We start from the raw sequence: 18666 nt of genomic DNA on the forward strand, positions 1-18666 counted from the left end.
AAAATTATCATATTGTTTCACTCATATGTGGAATATAAGAAACAGCACAGGGGATCATAGGGTAGGGGAGGAAAAATTGAATGGGAAGTCATCAGAGAGAGAAAAAACCCATGAGAGTCTCTTAACTATGAGGGGGGTGAGGGTAGAGGGATAGAGTAAATGGGTGGTGGGACTTAAGGAGGTCACGTGATGTGGTAAGCACTGGGTGTTTTATGCAACAGATGAATTACTGAACTCTATATCTGAAACTATTGATATACTATAAGTTGGCTAATTGAATTTAAATAATAATAATAAAAAAGAAGTGAGATCATGACAGTTGCTTAGAAGTTAGCCAGTGAAAAATGACAAAAGAAAACCTTGGGAAGCTATTCTGCTAGTATTTGAACGGTCTTGTTACACGAACTGTTTGCTTCAGAGAGTCAACATTCATTTTTATGCCACCATAAAACCACCTGAGTGACCTTGGAAATATCATCTCTACCTGCTGCAGCCTTGGTCAGGGGATGGTTTCTACTTTCCCAAGACAGAGGAGCGCCCTGGGATAGGCCACTCCCTGCAAGCCTCGTGGACAGACCCCAACCCAACAACACCCCGTGTTGTTTCGGAAATTTTCCTGAACTTCTTTGAAACCTGATCTCACCCAAAGCCTATATGCCACACTTCAAGCCTGTTCCCCCCAGTTCTATTTCTGGATGAGGCCACGCTGTGGACAACAGTCTTTCTGGAGCTGGAGTCCTCCTGATTCTATTGTGTTTCTGAACCGCTGCAGAGAGAACGCATTTCTTATCATTCCACCTTGTTTATTAAAAACAGCCCTTTTATCTTCCTTATAAAACCTTGCCTAGCTCTAAACTAGAATTTTATTTAATATGGCAGGATAAAAAACAAGTAATTCTCCCCCTCAGGATGAACTAGAACAACACAGGAAATAAAAGACTAGGCATGCAGTCAGAGGCTCACAGAGCCTTTTCCTGCTGGGAATATTGATCTAAGACAGACATGCCTTCTGACTCTAACCTGATATGCCTTTGAGAAGATGACCTGAGAAAAGACGTAAAGAAACCAAAGTCCAGTAAATTAAAGCCAAGAGGCTTGCGTAGCCATAAAAACACCGGACTTGGGGTGCCTGGGTGTCTCTGGGTTAAAGCCTCTGCCTTTGGCTCAGGTCATAATCCCAGAGTCTTGGGATCGAGCCCCGCATCAGGCTTTCTGCTCTGTGGGGAGCCTACTTCCTCCTCTCTCTCTGCCTACTTGTGATCTCTGTCTGTCAAATAAATAAATAATCTTAAAAAAAAAAACAAAACAAAAAACACCCGACTTGATCCTATGGCGATCAAAAGATCTTTTTTATGACATCTGACACCATCTGTATGTCAGGGCTCAGGGGATACAATCAGGAGGTTTTCCGGCAAGCTACAGGACGGTCTAACGACCTGGTCTTAGAAATTGTAGTTAAATCCAGAGGCACATCCTTCAAAGGGCTCAAAGAAAACTAGCAGCTCATCTGCGCTGAAAATCAAAATCTGGAGTTAACACAGGACTTAAGACTAGTGCTTTCTTCCAGACAGTGTAATAGATCTTTCCTAAGAAATGAACGCTACCATTGCAGAGCAGGCCAGCAAAATGCCTATGTTGCCAGGGCTCCCAACTAGGGTTTTGGGGGGTGGTAGACGGGCTTGGTGGCAGACTTCAGACATTCTGTGTATCTTCTGATTGTTGCCACTGCTAGTTTCTTGTCACCCACGGTGCTAGCTGTCCTGACTCTGTTCCTTCCTCACTCCACACTGCCCTTCTTTCCCGAAGTTAACAGGAGGATAGCAGTACTGTTAGGTTGCTTTCAGCTAAAAGTAACAGAAAGTCCTTTCTTTCTTAGCTTCCAGAATGGGGCTTCATTATGGGAAGTCCAGAGGGCTTCAGGATTTACTCTGTCCAGTGGCTCTAGTTCTGCTGCCCTGTGGGTTCTTTTTGTGAGTTTCATCTTCAGGTTGGTGGCAAGAAGATGCTGCATCTGGTCCCAGGCCTCAGAGCTGAGCTGGACAATATCCAAAGAAGAAAGAGAAGTCTTTTCTAGAAGCTTTTTGAGAAGACTGAAAAGTAAGTTTCCCCTAAACCACCAGGAAATTTAAAACCTCTCCTTGCACACCAACGGCCTGAGTTATTTGTGCTCATTGCAAAGGCAGTCACTGGCAAGAAGGGTGACAATGCCCCTGGACCAGTTAGGCCTCGCCCTCGTGTGGAGGGCTCCATGGGACTCCATGACTCTGGGAGGAAGGAGAGAGGCCTAAACAAAATTGGAGATCTATTACCCAAAAAAATAAAAAATAATAATAAAGAATGCTGAATAGGCAGTTACGCTGTCCTCTGCCATAGGATATATTGTTATTATAATTTTGAATGACAGTAATAAAAGCTGTGGTAATTGTTATGCTGCCCCCAAATTTTCTGCCTCTTTGCCTTCTGAGCACATGGTAGTATTGGAAAACCCGACCCTCTTGTGGGGTCCTGTCACTGGATCTGGCCAGTGACCTGAGAACAGAAGTGGTATGTTTGGCTTTTGAACTAGTTTCTACCCCAGGGACCAGCAACACTTCAGATGATGGCTGCCCTACTAGCCTGTGCTCTGGAGTCACGACAGGGGAGAGAAGAGCCTCCAGGCCACTTGCAATGGACAAGGGGCATGATAAAGAAAAAAAACACTGATAAAGAAAAAAAACACGCTTGGATATTTAAGCTAGTTTGTTCCTACTGCAAAAGTCTTGCGTACTTTGACCAATATAATAGCTAATATCTATGCACTGTTTACTGTGTTCTAGGCATGTGATTAAGGCATTATCATTAGTTCCTATGGCGATGGGACATCAGGAGGGGTAGAGCACCAACCATTTACCCACAACCCCAAAATAACTATTCCTAAGCATTTGTACCAACTGGCCCTTACTTAGGTTGTACCTAAATATGGATTGCTCCCTAACCCCCATACAATGGGTGATTGTTCTAGGGATTGGGGGAAGAAAAAAAATAAGTTTGTGTGTGTGGGTGTGTGTGTGGGTGTGTGTGTGTGTGTGTGTCTAGGGGTCTTCAGAAAGAGATCAGGAACCTTCGGGTGTACATACAAGATGGGACTTCAATAAGAGGCCAGAGGGGAAAATATGCTATTGGAATAAAATTACCTTTTTTTTCTGCACATCTTACAATCAATGCACTGACTACATTTTATTCCACTATCTTTGAGGATGTTTTTATACCAAACAGCTTGGAAGATAGAGATAATGTCTTCCCTAGAGCAAAGAGCACCACCCTGAAAAGTAGAGATAGTATCTTTTCCCGAAGCAAAGGCAGGTATATTTATAATCCAATTTAATAAAGATAACATCTCCCTCCACAGCAAAGTGAGTGTGCTTAAGTACCCAGTATAAAAGAGTTAGTTTCCTTAAGCACAGGGTTCCTCTCCTGGAATGCAACCCATTTTGTATGTAGCTGTCATCACTTTGTGGGAACTAATGCTTGTGATGCAAAAATTCTGATACGCAGGGCACCTGGGTGGCTCAGTGGGTTAAGTCTCTGCCTTCGGCTTGGGTCATGATCTCAGGGTCCCAGGATTGAGCCCCACATTGGGCTCTCTGCTTGGCAGGGAGTCCACTTCCCCTACTCTGTGCCTTCCTCTTTGCCTTCTTGTGATCTCTCTCTCTCTGTCAGATAAAATCTTAAAAAAAAAAAAAAATTCTGATATGCTAGTTACTGCTATAGCTATGGGTAACAGAGTGCCCTCTGTCTCTGACCCAGGAGTGTTGTGTCCCCTGGAAGCACTCACAAAACTGTGGTAGGCTAACTTGCTAGTTTGCAAATGGGGGTAAATCCCATATGTGGTTGTTTATGGACAGGTAACATTCCAAATTAAGTATATAGATAGACATTAGAGAGAAACCTTGTTTACAAAGACTTTGCCCAGAGAAATTCATTTTCCAAGTAATTTCTTTATATTCCTTTCTTAAACCTGGCAGACTCAGATGATTCAAACTCCCAAGGTCAGGTACAGCCTTTGAGCTGGGTTGCAGATGTGCTCCATTACTCTCACCTGCTGTCACCCGTTGGAAGAATTTTCTCTGGAATCTTCACATCTACCTGAGAACCTAAGTAACCAGCTTGTAAAAATAAACCAGAATGCTTTCCCAGAGCGTCACTCTCAGATTGCCCAAATGAAGGTCCACTCTGGTAGTCCCTGCTTTCCTGTTTTCAAATATCAAGAGACTGATACTGCCCAGGTTTCCAAATTAGAAATGAAATCCACTCAGTGAGAATCCTATTTGAACAGAGAGTGGAACTGATTCTAAGTGTTTGGTCTAAGCTTCAACGTCTAACTTAAAATGTGTCAACTACCATGTCATGAATGAAACAAACTTATGACAGACAATCATGAGTCAGACAGCAATGGGGTGTACAGAGCTCTTTTCACCCAGTCATGCATTTTCCTCTACAGTTCACATCACAAGTCATACATGGAGTATGGTGCAAGTGTATTTTTACCATTGCAAGAAACAAAGACAAATGAAACAATGTGCATGGAATTGAGACCATACAGGCAATAATCTTTAAACCCAAGATCCAAGTCATTGAGTCAGACTTCAATGATTTTTTTTTTTTAAATGAATCTTCATTGTGTCAAACTGTCAGCCATATCTTATCCAGATCTATGAGATTCGGGAGAAAAACTTCTCTTGGAGTAAAAATGAATCATCAGTATGGCATTTCTGCAAAGATCTCAACCCACTGACTTTTAGTATTAGTTCATTTATTTATTAATTCAATCTTAATAATTTACTGAAGACTTATTAATGTCCTAGGTTAAAACAGATACAATCCCTGCTCTTAGAAATATTCACACAAGAAGGGTTTAATTTTGAAATATGTTAGGCGTTATGAAGAAAAAGTAAATGGTGCTTTGAAAACTTATAACAGCAACCCTAACCACTTCTGGCAGGCTCGAGGAAGGCTTTCCTGAAGATGGGCATTGGAGCTGAACTCTCAAGGCTTTAAAGGGATTTAGTGCACAAAGAAATTGGAAATGGAACAGCGATGACAGGGGAAGGCTAGAAGGTTATTTCAGGCTAATAGAACAGCACAATCAAAGCCCTTATAGCACATGCATACTTGCTACTTTGAGGACAATGAAAAGGGTCAAGTCTAAAATTGGGGACAATTTGAGGTACAAAATACATAATGATGGCAATAGATTGTAACTTACAGAAAAAATAAATATCCGTCAGTCCACAATGATAATCAGCAATTGAATAAATAAACAGGGGACAAAAGGTCTTCCTTACAGTAGACTCCCAACTTATAAATGTTAAAGGGAGGATGAAAATAGAACATCACCATTTGAAAAACATCACGGTAATAATGATTGCATGCAAGAATCATCAACTGATGAAAAAATTGGTGAGTAAAATTATAATGAGAAACAGAATATTTACATAGATTCAAAATTTCTCTTCGCCCCACTCTTCTTCCCCTTAATGAAGAGTAACTTTACAATGGAGAAACTTGGCTGATACTATCGTAACAAGGGCTCGAAATTAACATCACCAATAATGAGACATTAACATCACACGCCTCCTGATAAAATAGACTGAGACATTCTTGCCAAATTACGTATCACCTGATCCTAACATGAGAAAACATCAGACAAACCGAAACTGAGAATTATGCTACTAGATAACTGTCCTATGTTCTTCAAGACTTGTCAAGGTCATAAACAACAAGAAAGAATAGGGATCCTCTCCAGATCAGACACAAAGGAGACAGGACACTCCCATGCAGTGAGGAGTCATTGACTAGATCCTGAACCAACCATGGAAATCCAAGTAAAATCTATAGATTAGTTCCTAGTATTGCATATGAACGTTAATTTCCTGTTTTTGATAATTATACTCTGGTTACGTAAGATGTTCACATTTAGGGAAGCTGGGTGAAAGGTACATGGAAAATCTTTGTAAGTGTTTTTGAAACCTTTTTTTTTTTTTTTTGGTATGTCTGAAATTATTTAAAAAAAAAAAAGAAGAAGGAGCTAAAGGAAAAAGGTTGGGGCCACCAGAGCATAGAAAGTGAAAAGTGGATGGTGAGGTGGGCAGCTTGAGACTACACAGGAATTTATGTTCTAGGTGACGTTAGAGATTGAGTCTTTGCCCCAAGAGCAAAGGAACACACTGAAGGGTTATAGGCAGGGCAGAGACCATATCGGCTACAGTGCGATAAATGGGTGAGCAGCAGCCTAGAATATATGCTGAGATCAGTTTAAGAAAGATATTGCAAGCGTACAAGAGAGAGGCTGCTGCCAGCTTGGTCTACGGTGGTGACAGCAAGAATGGATGACTATGTCTAGAGGTATTTAGGAAGTAGTCATGAAGAGATGTGGGTATGGAGATCGACCAGGACGTGGGTGTTAAGAATGACTGTACATTTCTGGCTTGCCCAAGCAGAGAAATAGAGAAGTTATTCACCAAGAGAGAGCAAACACTGAATAGGGTAGAGATGTTGTGAGCTCAGCCTTGGGTACTTTGAGTCTGAGCTTCCTTTGATGGACCCAAATGTTGATGTCAGAAAAGGCATTTGGATTTTAGGGGAAAGAAGCTCGGAGGCAAAGTCTGAGGTGGAAAGAAATGATGATCATTGAAGCAGCTTTTCTCCAGAATAGTGGGGGAGAGACGGGCAAACAAAAGAGTTGTGATTTAGCCTAGCAAGTACAAAACTTGAATTATGAATAAAGTCCTATATGAGCAGAAAGGAGGGGTAGCTACTAATGTGGGGAACCAAGAATGGGTTTCATAGAGCAAGTGCTGTCAAGATGAGCTTAGAAGGATGGGCAGGAGTTTGTTAGGTTAGGGCAGAGGAATTTTTGGACAATCTGCATGAATATTCTTTTTTTTAAAGATTTTATTTGACATACAGAGATCACAAGTTGGCAGAGAGACAGGCAGGGAAAGAGAGAGGAGGAAGCAGGCTCCCTGCTGAGCAGAGAGCCCGACGTGGGGCTTGATCCCAGGACCCTGGGATCATGACCCAAGCCAAAGGCAGAGGCTTTAACCCACTGAGCCACCCAGGTGCCCCAGGACAATCTACATGAATATTCTTATATCTCTCTAACTGATAACCAGGTCAGTCCTACAAGTCCTGCTAACAGGCCGTGGTTGTTGGTCAACTATGTGGGCTCTACAAGCAGAAAGAAGGCAGTGCATTTTCAGTTCTCCAAATGGTCTTTCTTTGCCCTTTTCCCTTATTGGGTGTATTTTGAACTTTATCTGCAATGCATGAACATTCAAGAGTTGTTCTTCTTTCTCTCCTGCAATGCTCCTCCCATCAAAAGTACTCCAAAACGATAGGGCACTATAGACTGTTGCCAAGGTGATTACTTGTTGGTTCAGATGTTGACAGATTGATAATGACTTACTTGGGTTATGACCTCTGGGTCATTTCCATTGTAATGAGGGATTGAAACAGTCCCACCAGAACCAGTTGCAAACTGTGGGACTTGTGCTTTGTAGCAGGAATTACAGGTTCAGAAGGACTTTTCTTCAGGGCCCCTCACTAAGTACCCATATTGCAAATGACCCCATGTCATTTAGAGCTCTTTTCCACCCCCACACACTGAGGGATACACTGTCTTCCCATCAATAACTTGGCTCGAGATCACAGTGGTTATCAAAATGGGAATAGAAGGGAGGATACACATGCCTGAGGCGTAAGTATCCAAAGCCTCCAGTGATTCGGAAAAATTGCCAAAAGGATTGAGAAGCTTAGAGAAAGAACTTTTTTCTTCCTTCTTCCCCCAGGTTTGTAAGCCACTGCTCAAGAACCCTTAAGTCTTCTTTCTACAGAGTCAGAGTAACTGAATTTGGCTCTACGGGATGACTGAATTACTATGCAGGATCCCCTTGTGATCTTGGCTACCGTCCGTTTGAGGACCACCTCTTAGGGGAAACCATGGCTTAGACCGCATTTTCATCTATACACATTCTTCATGAATTTCTTGAGATAGTTTCAAGATAGCATGTACCCTTTGCCCCATACTTTTGTCCATAACTACAAAATGGGACAATTTGAGCAGAAAGTCATATTAGAACATTTATTAAACTAGCCATGAGCCACTGGTATTTGAAACTGTCCTCAACAGTACCATTTACAGCGGCATCAAAAACCATAAGTTTAGGGACAAATTTAGTGGAATATATGTAACATCACAAATTTAGTGGAATATATGAAACATCAGTGAAAACTACACGCTGTGGCTAAATAAAGGAGACCTAAATAAATGGAGAGAAATATTGTGTCCCCAAATTGGAAGATATTGTTTTCATATTAGTTCTTCCCAAATTGACCTATGGATATACTCTGGTTTCTCTTCAGATTGCATAAATCTTTCGCCTTTTACCAAATTGACCTATGGAATTAATGCAATCTCAATAAAAATGCAATTCCAACAAATAAAAATAAAAATCCCCCAAAATATATATTTTAAATATATATATATTGACTAGCTGATTTTAACCTTTAGATAGAAATGTAAGAGATCTGTAATACCTCAAACAATTTTGAAACAGAAGAGTAAAGTTGGAGGACTTACACTACCTAATTTCAAGACTTATCTTAAATATTGGAATCAGGACAAGTTGGTATTGGTATATGAATAGACATCGAGATTGAAAAACCAGACGAGAATCCAAAAATAGGTTCACACGTACACAATTGATTTTTAACAAAAATGTCAATGTAATTTCGTATGGGTTCCAGTCATACATATGTATTTGCAGTACATCCAACAATGTACTTATGCCAGAACACTTAGAACTCTTCAAACATATTAATGGAAAACAATCCAATAAAGAAATGATTAAAAATGATAAAGAAATTTAAAGAGACATTTCGTACAAGAATGGCCAATTAGCACATGAAAAGATGCTCGTTGTCATTAATTAGTAGGGAAATGCAAATTAAAAGCACAAGAGAAAACTGCTACACACCCATTAGAATCTCTAAAATTAAAGACATACCAATTTGGAAGCCAGTGTTGGCAAGGATGTGGAGCAGTGGAACTCATACATTGCCGGTGGGAAAGCAGAATTGTGCAACCACTATGGAAAAGGGTTTGGCAGTTTCTTATAAAAACACACTTTAAAGGATAACACCCAGAAATCCTATTCCTAATATTTACCCAAGAGAAATGAAAACATATGTCCACGGAAAGACGTGTAGACAAATGCTCATAGTAGCTTAATTCATAACAGTTAAAAAGTGGAAATGACCCTAATTTCATCCATAGGTGAGTTAAACACATGAGGGATAGTCACACGCTGGAATGCTGGTCAGCCATAAACCAGGATGAACTTTTCCTGTATGCAGTGACGTGGTTGGATCTCAAAAACATTACGCTGACACACCAAGGAGTACATACTGGATGGTTCCATTTATAAGAAATTCCAGAAAAGACAAATCTACTCTACAGTAACAGAAAGCAGATCAGTGGTTGCTTAGAGCTGGGGATTGAAGAGCTGACTGGGAAGTTTCCCCAGGGCATTTTCTGAGATGAGGCAAATGTTCTGCATCTTGATGGTAGCACTGGTTACTTAGGTGTATAAACATGTCAGAACTCATCAAAATGTACATTCTAAGTAGGTACATTGATGGAATTAAAATTATGCCTCAGTGAAGTTGCCGTAACAGAAAAAAAAAAAATTTAGTGAGTAGAAGATACTATGCTACACCAATATTGAGCCGTGAGAAGCCTGCATAGAGACAGAGAGAATTCCTGGGAAACCCCAGCCTCTAAAAGGTCCTCATCTTGATGATGACCCCAGGGGCTTGTGGGAGCTGCCTCCGGGCTTGCTATAGGCAAACACCTGGCCTGGTGTTCAGCATCTTGGCCACCATGAGACACCATTGTTTGCACTGAGTCATGGCACTGAACTCGGTTGAAGGATCTTACCTCTTCTTCCTAGCTCTGGTCTGCTGCCTGATTTTGTAGGCTGCTGTCTCTTGTTTTCTATCTTCCCAGAGCTCCCAGCGAGTGGAGAAACTCATGCTTGCCCCACCAACTCTCACCTGAAGCTAAGGTTTTTTCGAATTTCACAGAGAGGGGCAATATAACTACCTTTGCCTTCACGGGCCCTTTTTTCTCTTCCCCTCACCACTTCCCCAAATCGCATCCTACTTCTATTGGATTCTGCTGAAACCTCTCTGTCTTTGCAGGTCTTAGCTCCTATCCCTTGGTTCCATGTCTCCATGTCACTGGGATGTAGCACAGAAGAATCAGGACTTTCCCTTTGATTTCAGAGTGACCCAGGGACTCAGAAAAGGATGGGATAGCCCCACATGAGACAGCAGCCACCAGGGCAATGCCTGTCATGTTGAGACTTCACCGTAAAACCTTCCTTTGAGGCATAACAGTCAGCCATTTGCCCCCAAATAATCTATTTAAATGTGATTGCACTTTTGGTTAGTTCTTACTTTTACAAGGTAGAGTGCAAACTCCTTAGCATTGTCGACCAGGCCATCACAGCCTGGTCTTTGTATCTGAGGTCCCCGCCCTCACTTGTCCTCATCTGCCTGGTAACACTTCAAGCCTCAGCTGAAGCGTTCCCTCGTGCATGAAGTCTGACCTGCACTCAGGTGAGCCTGAGTCAGCTGGCCTCCTTGCTCAGTTCTTTCCCTGTCTCTGTTACAGGACCTACCACAATCCCGCAGTGACTCAACTGTCTGACCCTCTCTCCACAGAAATGTCCAGCTTATCGAGGGCAGAGATAACAGCATGTTTATTTTTCATGCCTTCTGTGCCAAGCACTGCTCCTAACCCATAGTAAGCACTCAAGTCATGAGTACCTCAGTGCTTGGTGCTGTAAGGGACACAGATACTGCGAAAGCTCGGCTTCTATCTCATGGAGCTTTGCCGGCCAGCAGGCCAGCTGAACACTCCCATAACTGTAATGCAAGGGAAAGTGTGAGATATTAGCTTAAATGTTGAACAGGATTGAGTGGCAAGGGAGAAGGTCCAACAATTGGTACAGATGTTTGAATTTATCTACTACTTGCTAATTTTTAGTGAGTACTTTCCCCGGGCTGAAGACCAGTTTGGTCCATGTTGCATTAGTTTCCTGGGGCTACTGTAACATAGAGACAAACCGGGTGGCTGGAAACAAGAGAAATGTATTCTCTCACCGTTCTGGAGGCTAGAAGTCCCAATCAAGGTTTCAGCAGGGCTTTCTGTGTTCCTTCTGAAGGCTATGGGGAACACTCCTCTCTTCTCGCTTCCAGCTTCCAGTGGTTTCTGGCAGTTACTCATGTTCCTTGGCTTGTAGCTGCTTTACTCCCATCTCTGACCCTATCACACGACCCTCTTCCCTATGCGTATGTACAGGTCTCTGTGTCCCCTCCTTTTCTTGTGGCAGCAGTTGTTGGCTTGAGGGTCTGCCTTAATCTAGTAGGACCTCATCTTAATTGATTACATCGGCTAAGGCTCTATTTCCAAATAAGGTAACATTCTTTTCCTTTTTTAATTAAAAAGATTTATTTATTTGTTTGTTTATTTATTTATATGAGAGAGAACACAACACATGCAGGGGGAGAAGTAAGGGGGAGAGACAGAGGGATATGGAGAAGCAGGCTCCCCACTAGCAGAGAGCCCTGGGTAGGGCTTGATCCCAGGACCCTGGGATCATGACCTGAGCTGAAGGCAGATGTTTAACCTACTGAGCCACCCAGGTGCCCCCAAATAAGGTAACATTCTGAGGTTCCAGGTGGAGGTGAATTTTAGAGGGATGCTATTTAACCCACTATACATGAATGATCTCATTTACTTTTCACACAATCATATGAAGGAAGTGTTGTTACAATATCCATTTTATACATGAAGAAATTATAGAGGACTTAAATGGTTGCCCAAAGAAACATACCAGAAATGCCAGGAATTCTGATGTTAAAGCATTTTGTCAGAGTACCCACTGTGATCCACCTCTCTTAAAACTTAAAAAACAAAACACAACTTTTAAAATTGTGAAATATATCATTTATTTACCATAGTGTATGGAAAATAAATGTACAGATTAAGGAATATCAACAAAATGAATACCTATCTATCACTCAGGTTTTTTTAAAAAGATTTTATTTATTTATTTGACAGACAGATTAGGCAGAGAGGCAGGCAGAGAAAGGGGGTGGGGAGTAGGCTCCCTGCTGAGCAGAGAGCCTGATGTGGGGCTCCATTCCAGGACCCTGAGATCACGACCTGAGCTGAAGGCAGAGACTTAACCCACTGAGCCACCCAGGTATCCTCTATCACTCAGTTTAAGAAGCAGAACACTACTGGTCCCTTAGACACACAATCCCATTCTAATCCCTTTACCCACAGATACGAGTCTTTGATCACTCTCTAATATACTTTCTGTATAGCAACTTCTGTCTGTGAATCAGTTTCCCAGGTAACCCAGCCTCTGAGGATTGGCAGCAAAAATGATCCAAGAAAGCACACCTTAAAGTAAGATTTTTAGACATTGATATCCCACACGTGGGACTAGATGACAAGGAAGACACCAGTGCTGTTGGTAAGTGGGTCACCTAGCATGCTGTGGTGGTGGTACTGGGCCTGCTGGGGGCAGGGAACATTCAGGGTATGTGTTAGAGTCTCTAGGATTGTGAATTAGTTAAATGGCTGGGGTGAAGAAAAGATAATATATTAAATACTTAATGCTGGGCTGGCATGTAGTATCCACACCCCAAATCTCAGTGACTTAATACAGCAAGAGTTCATTTCTAGCTCACATTATGTCTCAACTTTGGTTGGTAAGTCGAAGGGGGAGGATCACCCTGTTGCATACACTCAAGCAGGGACAAAAGTAGACAGAGCCTCCTTCATCTTGTGGCTTTCACATTCACAACACAATGTCGGTGGGACCTCTGCAAAAGCACAGGAGAAGCAGAAATATGAAGTATAGATCCCCCCCACCATAACTCCATGGCCCACACTTGACTGCAAGAGAAGCTAGAAAAAGTAATCTTTCTGTGTGCCCAGGAATTGAAAAATGGATGGGAGGGACGCCTGGGTGGCTCAGTCGGTTGAATGTCCCAACTCTTGGTTTCAGCTCAGTTCATAGTCTCAGGGTCGTAGGGTCAAGCCCCGTGGTAAGCCCTATGATGGGCTCCATGCGTAGAGGGGAGCCTGCTTGAGATTCCCTTCCTCTCCCTCTGCCCCTCTCCCATTCTCACACATGTGTATGTGCGTACTCTTTCTCTCTTTCAAATAACTAATCTTTTTTTGTTGTTGTTTTAAGTTTAAAAAACTGCAGTAGGATACACTGAAACAATGTTTTCTCTGCTACATAAAGGAATCTGGATTTTTGGCTTGAGCAGTTAAGTGGATGGTGGTGCTGTTTACTAAGGTAAGGAAGACGGGTCTTGGGGATGGTAGCGGTAGGGTGTTAGTGGGTGGTTGGGTGGTGAATTGGTGGGGTGATGGTGTGGGGTGGTGATCATAATGGATGGCAGAACTTTCTGCAATAAATCGAAAAACCAGAAGGACAGAAAGATGTTTGAGAATGGTAGGAAAACAGGCGCTCTTGGATAACACAGCTTATGCTCCTTTTTCTTTCTTGCAACTGTGTTCCTTCAGCCTTGAGTGGTGTATGTGGTCTGTATGTTCTACAGAAAAGAGGAATGTGGAAATTTTGAGCATGACCCAGGAATTTACAGTGTCCCTATGTCTAAAAAAATGGAAGCCAATTTAATAAATTATAAATGTAGTACATGCCCATTTAAAAACGTCAACAATAGGGAAGGATATGAAAGATGGAATAAAAAAGAAATTTCCTTCACACCCCCTCTACCATGCTAATAATTTCCTGTATGTCTCCTGTTGGAAGATTTTGTAACTGAATAGCAGTGAATGCACAATGTTTTAACTGCAGATTGTGAACAGCTGGCTGTGTAAAACTGCTTAATAAAAAAAACTAGACTTGTTTTCCAAAAGGGGGGAAAAAACCAATTTCCTATATGTCCTTCCAGAATTTTCCATGCATGCACAAACACTGAAAATACATATTTTAACATTTGCATGCACTATTATGAGACATGTTTTTTAAGTGATTTTTTTTACATATTTAGTAATATATCTCAGCAATTTTATTTCGATACATACAGGCTTGCTTTATTTTTTTCAATAGTTATATATTATTATTTTTAAAGATATACTTTCTATGTCAGTCATCTATTGATGGACATTTAAGTTATATCCAGATTTTTTTTAATTATAATGTTGCAGTGAACATTTTTTATTTGTTTGCTTTTTATATACTTGTGCAACTGTAGCTATAGGATAAATTCCTAGAAGTGAGGTTGCCAAGTCAAGGGCCATGTACATAATAGTTTTGCAGATATTACCATGCCCTCCATAGAGGTCCTTATATTTGGCTAACAATGTGTGAAAGGGATTCTTTCCCTACATCCTCACCTTTCCCTGGTTTTATTAAACTTTTTTTTTTAAGATTTTATTTATTTATTTGTCAGAGACAGAGGGAGAGAGAGCGAGTGAGCACAGGCAGACAGAGAGGCAGGCAGAGGCAGAGGGAGAAGCAGGCTCCCTGCCGAGCAAGGAGCCCAACGCGGGACTCGATCGCAGGACCCTGGGATCATGACCTGAGCCGAAGGCAGCTGCTTAACCAACTGAGCCACCCAGCCGTCCCTGGTTTTATTAAACTTTTAAGTATTTGCCAATCTGATATGTTAAAAGAAAACAAAACAAACAAAAAAAAAACCACCAATATATCTTTTTTGTTTCAACTAGCATTATTCCATAAGTATATCCATTTCAGTCTTTTAGCAAAAAGAATGCAAAGGATGTCACGCAGAGATCATGGCAACTGCAAAAGGAGTGCTTTGTTTGTTTTCAGCAGAGTTTTGTGTCCTTTGGCCTAATTATTTCCAGCGTCCAGAGACTTTCACTCAATAGGTCACTTTTGAAAAGATCCACAAAGGCAGGGTAAGAGATGGGTTGTTTATAAACGAATGTGTTGGCAAAGAAATGCTGATGCCAGTGTCCAGACACACTTCCGACAATGCCGCCCTCTCACCCGGTCTGCGGGGTGCTGACTGCACGGATGTCGTGGACGGCTGGAATACTCTGCCTCCAGTACTGTCCTGACCTTGGCACCTGAGCAAAGCCAGTTTCATCAGATGCATGCACTCTTAAAGTAGCCCTTTGTTTTCACTTTCTGGGGGCCTGGAAGGGGTACCAGCTTGTTTGGAGTTTCATAAATAAGGCATGGACTCACATTGAGCTCATTTTTTGCATCTCACTGCACCTGCCCCCAGAGTGAGCCTAGCGGGTGCCATCGCAGGTATAGAAGGAGCAGATCTAGGGGAAGGGATGAGTGGGGAGGAACATGAATCTGTCAAGTCTGTGCACAGATTTCCAACTGCTTGACCCATCTCTTGGTCATCTTCAAAAAGTCATTTGCTTCCAAAGGGCTTGCTCCCCCATGTGCCTCCAGCTATATTGGGACAGTTTAGAAGTCCATCAGGTCAGTGCCCCAAACAACAGATGTGTTTGAGCTGGTTTGTAGGTCCTGGATACACAGTGGCTCAGCAATAGCCTTTTCTTTCCCAGATGCTTTTCTTGGGCCACATTGAAAAATCATAGCATAGTAGTTAATGGTCAGGTTCATGAATCTCATATGCTGGGGTCTGAATCTCAGCTCATTTGATTAATTGTGTGTGGCTTAGAGAAACTTCTTAACCTCTCTGTGCCTCAAATTTACAGATGATTATCACACATAGCTCAGAGGCTACATGGCTTCAAATGTTGTGTGCAGCCCACCCCTGAGGCTGGACCAAGAGGACTGAAACTCTGAAGGTTCCCATCTGGGCCTTTCTCTTCCTTCTGTCCTCACCTGGCATAGAATATAAGACTCAATTCTCTCCTCTTTTCTATATCACCCTGTAGAAAATAGGATCATGTGAGAATTAACTGTCAAATTTTATCCCATTATCAAATGGGATAATCACATACAAGATGAATATTTCTCCCCACCCCTTTGTCTTTCTTGACCTACTTTATCTGGTTTATTGTGTCATCACTTTTCATGTAGAATATTCCATCTTTTAGCAGCAGGACCAAGGAGGAAAGGTGCTGAGTCTCAGTTGAGTAGTATCATGGAGTTCTAATACTGACTGCACACGGCGGCAGTTTCTCCCATACTGCCCACCAAATGTAGTTCTGGACTTGGGACAGTGACACTCATGAAGCAGCTCGGAGGAAATGCTGTCCAGATGTGAGAACTGAGGCAGGGGGAATGCCCTGCTCCCTGGGTAGGATCAGGTTGAGTTTAAGAATTAGATTTTCCCCTGGGATCCAATATTCCCCTTGGCTTCCAAGCTCGTTATTAATTGTGTTCATGTAATAAGGGAGAGGAAGCAGAAATCAACAACGCTTTTCAGTGATTTGTGCCATGTTCCCCAGTCCCAAGATCATTTCTTTCTAATGGAGTGCCTTCCATCGGGGGCAGAGTTAATCTGCTCCCAGAGGCAGTGAAGAACAGAGATAACTACCCTGTGTGGGTAGTTGTTATCTAGTTATCTGGTTAAATAACAAATCGTAAATTCAAAGGAGTTATGTAATCTGGGAATGTGACTGAAGGAAACTTCCCAGAAGCACAGGTTCAATAGCACTGAAGCTTACCTTATGCCTCAGACCCAACTTACAGTCTATAGAAAATATAGAGGACAAAGAAGGTGAGGTACACCAAGATGCTCACAGTGGAGTATTTCCTAATGATGAAACATTCTGCAGGAAAACTGGCCTGGATTCTTCAAAAAGTCAACATTCTAGGAAGAGAGGGGAGACTGTCCTAGATGGAAAGGGGTTAAAGAGATATAAACCCAAAAGCAAGGTGATGACCTCAGTTAGATCCTTGTTCAAAAAAGTAAAGGAGACCAGCCATAAAAGACATTTGGGGACAATGGGAGACATTGAGGGAGGGGCAGATTGTTAAGTGATACTATGTAATTCCTGTTGACTTTTCTGGGCACAATAAAGCCATTGCAGTTACCAGGAGCATGTTCTTATTTCCAGGGAATATCTGCTGCCAAAGTAATTAGGAGTAAAGCATTATGATATATAGAGGCAATTTTCCAATGATGAGAGAGAATATGAGTGAGAGAGAGAGTACTGTAACAAATGTGTTAACTGTTGAATCTAAGTGGAAAGTTGTTCTAGGTTGAGTCTATGAAGAGGCTACCTGGATGTTAATGGTACTACTTTTTCTACAACCTTTCTGTATGTTTGAAAAATTATAAAATAACAAGTTGGGGAGAGGGGTGCCTGGGTGGCTCAGTGGGTTAAAGCCTCTGCCTTTGGCTCAGGTCATGATCCCAGGATTCTGGGATCGAGCCCCGCATTGGGTTCTCTGCTCAGGAGGGAGCCTGCTTCCTCCTCTCTCTCTGCCTGCCTCTCTGCCTACTTGTGATCTCTATCTGTCAGGTAAAAAAATAAAATCTTTTAAAAAATAAGTAAATACATAAAAAAATAAAAAGTTGGGGAGGGAAGGAGAGCTTATGGACGCAGACACTTATACACAGCGTTGGTGGCTTTCGTGAGATAGCATACCATAAGCTTGGGCAAGCTTCTATCCTCATGAAGGGAGGAGGCCTCTCATGCCCATTCTTGAATTGAGAATGGTCTTGTTGTGTGCAGCCCACCCCTGAGGCTGGACCAAGAGGACTGAAACTCTGAAGGTTCCCATCTGGGCCTTTCTCTTCCTCCTGTCCTCACCTGGCATAGAATATAAGACTCAATTCTCTCCTCTTTTCTATATCACCCTGTAGAAAATAGGATCATGTGAGAATTAACTGTCAAATTTTATTTGTTTTCAGTATGGAACCTCTTCTCTTTGCTCAGCTATCCTAAATTCTAAACTTTATGCTCATTTTCAGAATTCAAGCTCATCTCAAAGATTTAAGAAGTAGATCGAATGTTGTATTGTTCCTGTATCTTCTACTTAGACTTCATGAGCCAGAATAATTCAATCTAAGGAAAGAACTCCAATAGCAGGTCTTTAAGGCACAGATACAGACTCTAGAGAGAGCCTTGGGGTAAGAAGGTCTTACGGCAGAACAGTTCAAATCATTGGACCTTGAAGGCAAACAGAGTCCTTGATGAGAGACAACAAGCCATTCTGAGTGGCAGAAATTCACACGGCGCCTCTCACCCAAAGATGAATCTTTAACCAGCTGTGGGAAGCTTGCTTATCACAAAGCTAACAAACCTTAACAGGGATGGGCAAACAGGTTGACAGCAGTGGAAACCAGTACCCAAGGCACCGTTGGAAGAAGAAAGCCTGAACTGTGATGCCTGGACATTAACACCTAATAGAATATTCATTAAAAAAAAAAGGAAAGACAGCAGAGGTTTGACAATGTTGAATTTTTTATTAAAGAAATTAATAAAACCTATCATCTGCTCTTTGCCATTGTTTCAAGAAATGAGGTATGCTTTCATTCCAAACAAGTAATAAGGGCACAATTGGAGAATGAAGGTAAAGAGCAAGAGGACAGAGGACTTAGATCAGCAGGATGACCAGATGGGTGAGGGGATCAAGGTGTTAACAGCCTCATGATGTTGTTAACAGC

General features: G+C 41.9%; 1 long non-coding RNA gene across 1 annotated transcript; it reads left to right on the forward strand.

Moving 5' to 3' along the window:
* Positions 1 to 1305: 1305 nt before the first annotated feature.
* LOC101690845 lies at positions 1306 to 18438 on the forward strand. The gene is made up of 4 exons (XR_201173.3): positions 1306 to 2097; positions 12460 to 12590; positions 13317 to 13424; positions 17971 to 18438. It is a non-coding gene; the product is annotated as an uncharacterized LOC101690845 (long non-coding RNA).
* The last annotated feature ends 228 nt before the right edge of the window (positions 18439 to 18666 follow it).

This window comes from Mustela putorius, unplaced genomic scaffold (assembly GCF_011764305.1).
Source record: "Mustela putorius furo isolate JIRA1106 unplaced genomic scaffold, ASM1176430v1.1 tig00003913_pilon_pilon_pilon, whole genome shotgun sequence".
NCBI classification, from domain to species: Eukaryota; Metazoa; Chordata; class Mammalia; order Carnivora; family Mustelidae; genus Mustela; species Mustela putorius.